We start from the raw sequence: 8,371 nt of genomic DNA, 5'->3' as shown, positions 1-8,371 counted from the left end.
AAGTGCTGGCTGACAGGAGCCTGATATAGCTGTCTCCTGAGAGGCTCTGACAGTACCTGACTAATACGGAAGTGGATGTTCACAGCCATCCATTGGCCTGAGTACAGGGTCCCCAATGAAGGAGCTAGAGAAAGGACCTAAGGAGCTGAAGGGTTTGCAGCCCCTTAGGGCGAGCAACAAAATGAACTAACTAGTACCCTCAGAGCTCCCAGGGACTAAACCACCAACCCAAGAGTACACATGGTGGGACTAATGGCTCCAGCAGCATATGTATAGCAGAGGATGGCCTACTCGATCATCAAGGGCAGGAGAGGCCCTTGGCCCTGTGAAGGTTCTATGCCCCAGTGTAGGGGAATGCCGGGGCCAGGAAGCAGGAGAGGGTGGGATGGTGAGCAGGGGGACGAGGGATGGAACAGGGTTGTTTTTTTGTTTTGTTTTATTTTATTTTATTTTATTTTATTTTTTTCGGAGAGGAAACTGGAAAAGGAGATATCATATGACATGTAAATAAAGAAAATCTCTAATAAAAAAAGAAAGTCATTTTTTCAGAACACAAGAAGGAGTGGGGTAAGGAAGAGAAAAATTCCTTTAATTCTTACACCATTTTCCAGTGTCAAAAGATGCAGCTAAACCCTAATCTTGCCAATACTATCTGACATTGGAACTGTATCCCTTCCACCTGGGTGAGAGCTTTATCTTCTAAGGCAACACAGGCTTTGGTCCATGGTTTGAGGACCACCTTCTTTTTCTTGAATGGTTAACACATTTCTATTTTATTTTATGTGTAAGGTGTTTTGCGTACATACATATCTGTAGACCACATCCATGTCTAGGAAGAAGAGGCATCAGCTCCCGAAGAACTAGAGTTACAGATGGCTGTGAGCTGCCATGTGGGCACAGGGAATCGATCCTGAGTCCTCTGGAAGAACAAGCCAGTGCTCTTAAAGCCCAAGACTTTTGACTGTCCCCTTGAATGGGTTCTCCTGTTTGAATTACCAAGATCCTGTCTTCCACTCTGCTTTGAAGTGTACCCTAAAGACCCAGTCTGGACTGACAGCAATGGATTCGCCATTTTGAGGAAGGGATGTATCTCCTATAGACAGAACTAGATGACCATTAGTGTTTTGTTCCCAGGGAGGTTGGCTTTGTTTTTTAAAACTCATGTTTGAAAGCACATATCAAGAATATTGATGTCAAGAATATTCAATATCAAGGATATTGAATCTAAAAATGCAGATTTCTAACTTATCTTGAAAGGTGGGTTGCTCCAGCAATTCTGGCTTGTATATGTACTTTTTGCCTTCTGAACTGGTTAACAATATCCTAGACAGTGACGTATGAAATCGAATACTTATTTATGGCAACAACTATTACTTTGGATGCCGCTGCTATTATATGATCAAAGTGAAGAGAAGAATGGCCTCGCCGTCTCCTTTCTTCTCATCAATATTCACCTGACCTGTCGAGACACTCGTGTTTTCTATCTGTATATCCGTTTCCTGCAGGCTGCTATTTCCCTCTAGTAATAGCACAGTGTGGCAAAGGGAATTTGCTTTCAGAGACTTTGTTAGTCAAGATACCAGTTGGGGAAAATTGGATGCAATCAGTGCCACCAAGTTTATGCTGACTTGCTCAACTCACAAAGACTTGATGTCATTGACACAAGGTCTTCTGTGTCTGTAAACACTTCCCTAGACATCTTACTTGTTTGTCCAAGTGCTCTGCCTCATGACCAACTTAGATCTCATGAAATGCATGCTCTGGTCACATCCTACTTCTTGACATCTTCTATACACAGGAGAGGCTGTTGAGAGTCCTTGGTGGGTGTACAAGTTCTGGGGGAACATTCCTTTTCTTTTGGATACAAGGTTATTAACTTGGGGCATAGGCTTAATTCCTGTAGTTTAAAACGTTTCAAACACAAAGCCTTTGATCTCTGAAGTCTTTGATGTCTGATGTATTTCTGGTTTCCCTTCTCTCGAGTTAGGGGCTTTTTTCCTGGTGTTTCCATAGCTTCCTGGGTTTGCTGTTGTTCTTGCTCAACATAGGGTATTGTATAGCCTGTTACTGAGAGCCATGACCGGAGCCCCAAGTCTAGTCAGCCTTTGATCCAAGGACACTGTACACCCACCCCCCTCATCCCTACATCAACCTTTCCCCAGAGCAGTTCCTGGGTGAGGCTTGAAACCTTAATAGCCATGGATAGATATCATATGATAAAACTCAGCACATCAATTTTCAAGTGACATTTAGTGCTCCTGAGCTCTGCCTTCTATCTCATCTGTACCACTAAGTAGCCCCCTATCTCTTGATCACAAGGTTTCTCAACCATGACTGCCTTGCAGAGGGTTTTATAGACAGTGTGTCTCTGCCGTTGTCTCTTGGGAACAGATGTAAAAAACGACAATCAATTCATTTAGCTAGTTGGTATATAGCTCTCTCTGTGTCCTCTCCCAGTGCACATTCAAACTGCAGTATTTACTCACCCCAGCCAGTCTGGCAGCACCCTCCAGGCTTTTACACAGGTTGAGTGCACGACGTTTGACCAGCTGGCAATGTTCCATCCTTTCTCTCTATCCAAAGGCTGAGCTTTACTGTGGTGGTTCCCTAGATACCGTCAAGATCTGGGCTTGTGAAGTACAAGGGGATAATGCCACATTCAAAGTCGTCCGGACGCTGGTCCTGTCTTCTTGACATTCACAGAGCCTCTGCCCCTGCTGTCTACAGGATGCTTGGTTTTGACTATGTGAGCATTTGTGTGATGTAATTTCTGAGGACACACTAAATTCTACGTATCCACTCTCTACTCTCCAATCTGTCCAATTTGTTTATTCATGCTTGAAGTTGCTTTAACAAAATTTTCATTTCCAGTTAAAGTTTTTAAGAGCCGTAGACACAGATGTACATACACACATATGCACATATACTATATATCACATATTATAAATGCATATTAATAGTTCTAATTAGCAAGTTAATAATTAATACACCTTTCAATTAAATTAACATTTAATTAATAATTTAATTATTAGTTTTCACCAGCTACAACACATATTCATGGACGTTTATAAATCATAGCTGTAAAGGAGCCATTCATACTATGAACACCAGGTTTGACCATTCCCATTCCCATTCCCAGAACACTCGCCTCATGTTTTCTCCCCTCTCTAGCTTTGTTCCTTAGACCCCACCAATGGCTCACAGCAAGAATGGTATATTCATTCATTTGGTTTTTTTAAAAATAGCTACATAAAATTTATATCTATTTACCCTCACAACATATTGCTTTGAGATATGCTTACAACGTGGAAGGGCTAGATGGAGTGAGTTAGCATATGCATCCTTTACATGAGCATCACACTTGTCTGCTTTTGCTCTTTATCTTAAGATTTATCCACCCTGTGGTATTTAGTTATAGTTTGTTCAAGTTTTTTTTTTTTTGATGTGCACTTAAACCAAACTTATTCAAGTACTTTAACTTGGAGTGCTTCTAGCTTTCTTTCTTACTAATAGATTTGCTATAAATATTCTAGCTCAGGTCTTTCAGCGACTATGAGCATTTTCTGTTAAAGAATCAAACAGATGAAACCTTGATATACATATTCAACATTAGTCAGAGTTATTCAGCACCCTTCCCAACTCTGAGCACCAGTGTGCACAAGTTAAGGTCAGAGCACATCTTCAGCATCACTAGATGAGCTGCTTTCTCCCTTAGCCGCTCTGTTAATGCAACCGGGCGTTCTGTGTTCACAGTCTGCATTTGTCCTAAATGTAAGTGCCTTGCTGCATATGCACTGGCTTTTGGTGTCTTCTTTGGATGGATCCTTCAAATCTTTTGCCATTTTTTTTTCTACTGAGATTCTACTTTTAGTGTAATACATTTTTTCAATGCTTTTAAAAATTTAAATTTTATCTGTACAGAGTTTTTCCTACATGTATCTCTGTATATCACATATGTGATGTGCCCACAGAGGCAGAAGACAGCATTGGATGTTCTAGAACTGGAGTTACAGATGTTTGTGAACTGACATGTGGGTTCTTGTAGGGCAGTGGTCTGTTCAGGCAACCTGGGCCCAGTTGAGTATAAGTCTAGAACTCTGGAGCCCCAGTGGTCAATATTTTTGCCTGCAAGAGCCAGAAGGAATGGAGTTCAGCAATAACTCCTGGGACCTTGGCTCTTGTCTCAGTCCCAACCCCCAGCAGCTGACCCCAAAGGAGATGTGTGCTCTGTCACGTAGACAATGCCCCAAGCTCCCAGCATTCTAGCTGGACCCTACCCCCAGTCATCTGACCACAGCCAGATAGCCACACCTCACAATATATAAGGGATGGTTCACCCCCTCCCCTCTCTCTTGCTTTCTTCCTTTCTCTCTTGCTCTTTGTCCTCTCTTGCTCTCTCTTCTTCTCTTGCTCTCTTGCTTTCTTCCCCTCCTTTTTCTCTCTCTCCTCTTCTTTCTTTCTCTCCATATGATCATGACCAGTCTATTTTTTCTTTTCTATAATAAAATATCTCACAATTATGCATTGCCTCCACTTAACAACTAACACACAGTGCAGCCACAGACATCAGCAGCAGACAGCCTCAGCAGCGTTGGGACCCCAGGCTATTTGATTCCCAATATGTTCTGGGAATCAAACCTAGATTCTGCATGGTCAGCCAGTGCTTTTAGCCTCTGTGGCATCTTTATAGATCCTAGTATAATAGTTTTAAAGTATAGTTTTTTAATATACTGGCTATGTATGCACACTCATATAAATGTGTGTGTCTATGCATGCATTTATGTGAATATATACATTTCTTTTTCTTCACCCTGTAACTTAACTTTTCATTTTCTTAATAAAATCTTTTAAATGAAACAGAAGTCTTAATTTATTTATGCTTCCTTGTGCACTCTATTTAAGTCTTTCTGGCTCTAAGAGAAAAATATTTAAAAATACCATAAAGATGTTTTTCTGTTTTATTTAAAACTGACTTGTGTATGGTGTAAGGTAGGAATCAAGCCTCACTTTTTAAACCATATGTTGTGCAGCAATCTCTTCCAAACTGAATAATTCCTCCTTGTTTTAAAGATTTACTTTCTTCTTGCAGGTGTTGGAGGAGGCCAGAAGGGGGCACTGGAACCCTTGGAACCGAGGTTACAGGCATATTACAGTAGCCTGATGTGGGTGCTGGGAACTGAACTCAGGTCTATCGTAAGAGCAGTATATATGCATTCTTAACCACGAAGCCATCTCTCAGACCCAATTTCCTCCAGTTAAAATATTGCATCCTGGAGGGAAGCTCCCAAGTCTCTGTAAGTTTCGGAGGAAGCCTTGTTAAGATTCAGGCAGTAAACAACTCCCAAGTATCAAGAAGTCCCTGAAACTTACCAGGCTCACAAGGCCTCTCTCTCCTTAAGGTTATTAATGCTAAAGAGAGGGAACTCTGACCTCCTGAGCTGCCAGTAAATTGTGCAGAGAGCTCCAGGGTGCTTGCTTTCATGAGTTATCACCCATACTGGGTGAGCTTTTGTAGATGCAGCTGCCTGTGGGTTGTCTGTGCTCTTGTAAGTAACCCTCACCATGCTCCTCTAAGTGACTCCAATAACACTGGTTCCCTGAGTTGGACTTTGGTGGCATTGTTCCTTTGGTCTGTCATTTGGTCCCCTATCTGGAATGAATATCAGGGATGAGTATCATGTTTCTCCAGAAAAAGTCTCATATAATATTATTCTATTCTCTTGACCCAGAACAACGTATTAGCCAGACCATATTTAATCCTATGCTCTTAACCACAGGACTGCGTATGTATTGATCTTGGACATACTTGAGAAACAGTTAATAGTTGAATTTATTCTGTTCATATTTGATCCTCTTTGCAAGTAGCGCTCATTATAGTCACTATGAATAAGGCATCATTTCACAGGAATCACTTCATTTTAAACTTCATCAATGACTGTAATATAGATACTTGTATTATCCTATTTTACAGGTGAGGAAATAATTTGCCTGAACTTCTCTAGCTTGTAAGTGGCAGGAACATGACTTCAGGGAAATTCTTGTTAACTCTGATGTCAGAGAAGCTTTTGATGGGGGAAGACAGTAATAGTATTATGTTGCCAGGGGAGAGATAGAGAGAAGAGCTATAAAAAACAAAAACAAAAACCAAAAAACAAAACAAAAAAAACAGGTTGAAGAGATAGCTCGGTGGTAAAGAGCATAGAGTGCTCTTGCAGTGGATCTGGGTTTGGATCCCAGTACTCACATGGCAGATCCCAGATGTCTGTAACTCCAGTTCCAGGAGTTCTGATGCCCTCTTCTGGCCTCCATAGTCACTGCATGCATTTGATATATACACAGGCAAAATAACCCTTATGCACATAAAATAAAAATGAATTAAAAATCTTTTTAAAAAAGTAAAGAAGTAGAGAATATCTTAACTGAAGTGCACAAATATTAAAGCCTTTTTTTTAACAGAAGAGGTATTTTAATTTTTTTGTGTGCTTTGCTAAAGTTTCAAATTTCCTCCAAAGCAAATTTCATTTATTATTTCTCCAAAAAAGTGTTTTGTTTTTGTTTTTGTTTTTGTTTTTTTGTTATCCTCTTGGATTCCACTCAGACGCTTACAATCCTTCAATCTTTTCAGCTTTAGAAGCACCTTTCGCCAGAGGAAGCTCCACTCCCAGGCGCTCTAACACGGCCAGGATCAGAGGTAAGGAGGACACAACATCTGTCCCAACACTGGGAGTAACTGGGACCAGCGGGACCAGGCACACAGGAACTCTGCCAGCCCAGTAGCTCGGGTCTCTTCCAGTCTGTCTAGGCTGGTGCCCTGAGCAGACCTTGGGTGCAAGTTCCTTAGCCAGTCAGTCTCACAACACCCAGAGGAAGCTCCACTCCCAGGCACTCTAACAAGCCCAGGGTCACAGGATCCCAGAGACAGCTTGATTCTGAGGAGTTCTGACAGAACCAGGATCACAGGAAGGACAGGCTCCAGTCAGATTTAGCAAGGGCACGTAGCACTAGAGATAACCAGATGATACGGGGCAAGGCAAGCTTAACGATATAAGCAACACAAACCAAGGTTCCTTGGCATCATCAGAACCCAATTCTCCCACCATAGCAAGTCCTAAACACACCATTATACCAGAAAAGCAAGATTCAGATATAAAATCTGGTGATGATACAGGACTTTAAGAAAGGCATAAATAGCACCCTCAAAGAAATACAGGAGAACACAGGTAAACAGTTAGAAGCCCTTAAAGAGGAAACACAAAAATCCCTTAAAGAATTACAGGAAAACACAATCAAACAAGTGAAGGAAATGAGCAAAACCATCCAGAATCTAAAAATGGAAATAGAAACAATAAAGAAATCAGAGAGAGAGAGACAACCTTGGAGATACAAAACCTAGGAAAGAAATCAGGAGTCGTAGATGCAAGCATCACCAACAGAATACAAGAGATAGAAGAGAGAATCTCAGGGCAGAAGACACCATAGAAAATATTGACACAATGGTCAAAGAAAATGCAAAAAGCAAAAATCTCCTAACCCAAACATCCACAAAATCCAGGATGCAATGAGAAGACCAAACCTAAGGATAATAGGTATAGAAGAGAGTGAAGATTCCCAACTTAAAGGGCCAATAAATATCTTCAACAAAATTACAGAAGAAAACGTCCGTAACCTAAACAAAGAGATGCCATGAACATACAAGAAGCCTACAGAACTCCAAATAGATCGGACCAGAAAAGAAATCCCTCCCATCACATAATAATAAAAACATCAAATGCACTAAACAAAGAAAGAATTGTAAAAGCAGTAAGGGAAAAAGGTCAATTAACATATAAAGGCAGGCCTATTAGAATTACACCAGACTTCTCACTAGAGACTATGAAAGCTAGAAGATCCTGGGCAGATGTCATACAGACCCTACAAGAACACAAATGCCAGCCCAGGCTACTATACCCAGCAAAACACTCAATTACCATAGATGGACAAAATAAGATATTCCATGACAAAACAAAATTTACACAATACCTTTCCACAAATCCAGCCCTACAAAGAATAATAGATGGAAAACATCAACATAAGGAGCAAAGCTACACCCTAGAAGAAGCAAGAAAGTAATCTTTTAACAAATCCACACAAGCCTAATTCCACCTCTTACAACAAAAACAACAGGAAATAACAATTACTTTTCCTTAATATCTTAATATGAAAATTAATATTACCAACATATCCTAATTGATTGAAATCCAAAAATATGAGGAATTAGAAATTTGTTGATTGTCATCCAATGGTCTCTTTAATTTGGTAATGGGAGAAATAGGTCCAATATTGTACAAACTATATATACTTTCAGCTTGTTTGTGACAGTGTCTTGCTGTGT

General features: G+C 40.6%; 1 protein-coding gene across 2 annotated transcripts in view; it reads left to right on the top strand.

The window, feature by feature from the left end:
- LOC116103804 (protein FRA10AC1 homolog) overlaps positions 1-8,371 on the top strand; it is a 55,225-nt gene that overhangs the window by 4,539 nt on the left and 42,315 nt on the right. For both annotated transcript variants that reach the window (XM_031390216.1, XM_031390217.1), the window contains exon 2: positions 6,626-6,691. The gene's annotated coding sequence lies outside the window, so the exon portion shown is untranslated. The remainder of the gene's footprint in view (positions 1-6,625; positions 6,692-8,371) is intronic.

Source organism: Mastomys coucha, unplaced genomic scaffold (assembly GCF_008632895.1).
Source record: "Mastomys coucha isolate ucsf_1 unplaced genomic scaffold, UCSF_Mcou_1 pScaffold21, whole genome shotgun sequence".
Classification (NCBI taxonomy): domain Eukaryota; kingdom Metazoa; phylum Chordata; class Mammalia; order Rodentia; family Muridae; genus Mastomys; species Mastomys coucha.
Note: the sequence above shows the minus strand (reverse complement) of the source record. Positions and strands in the feature narration are given on the sequence as shown.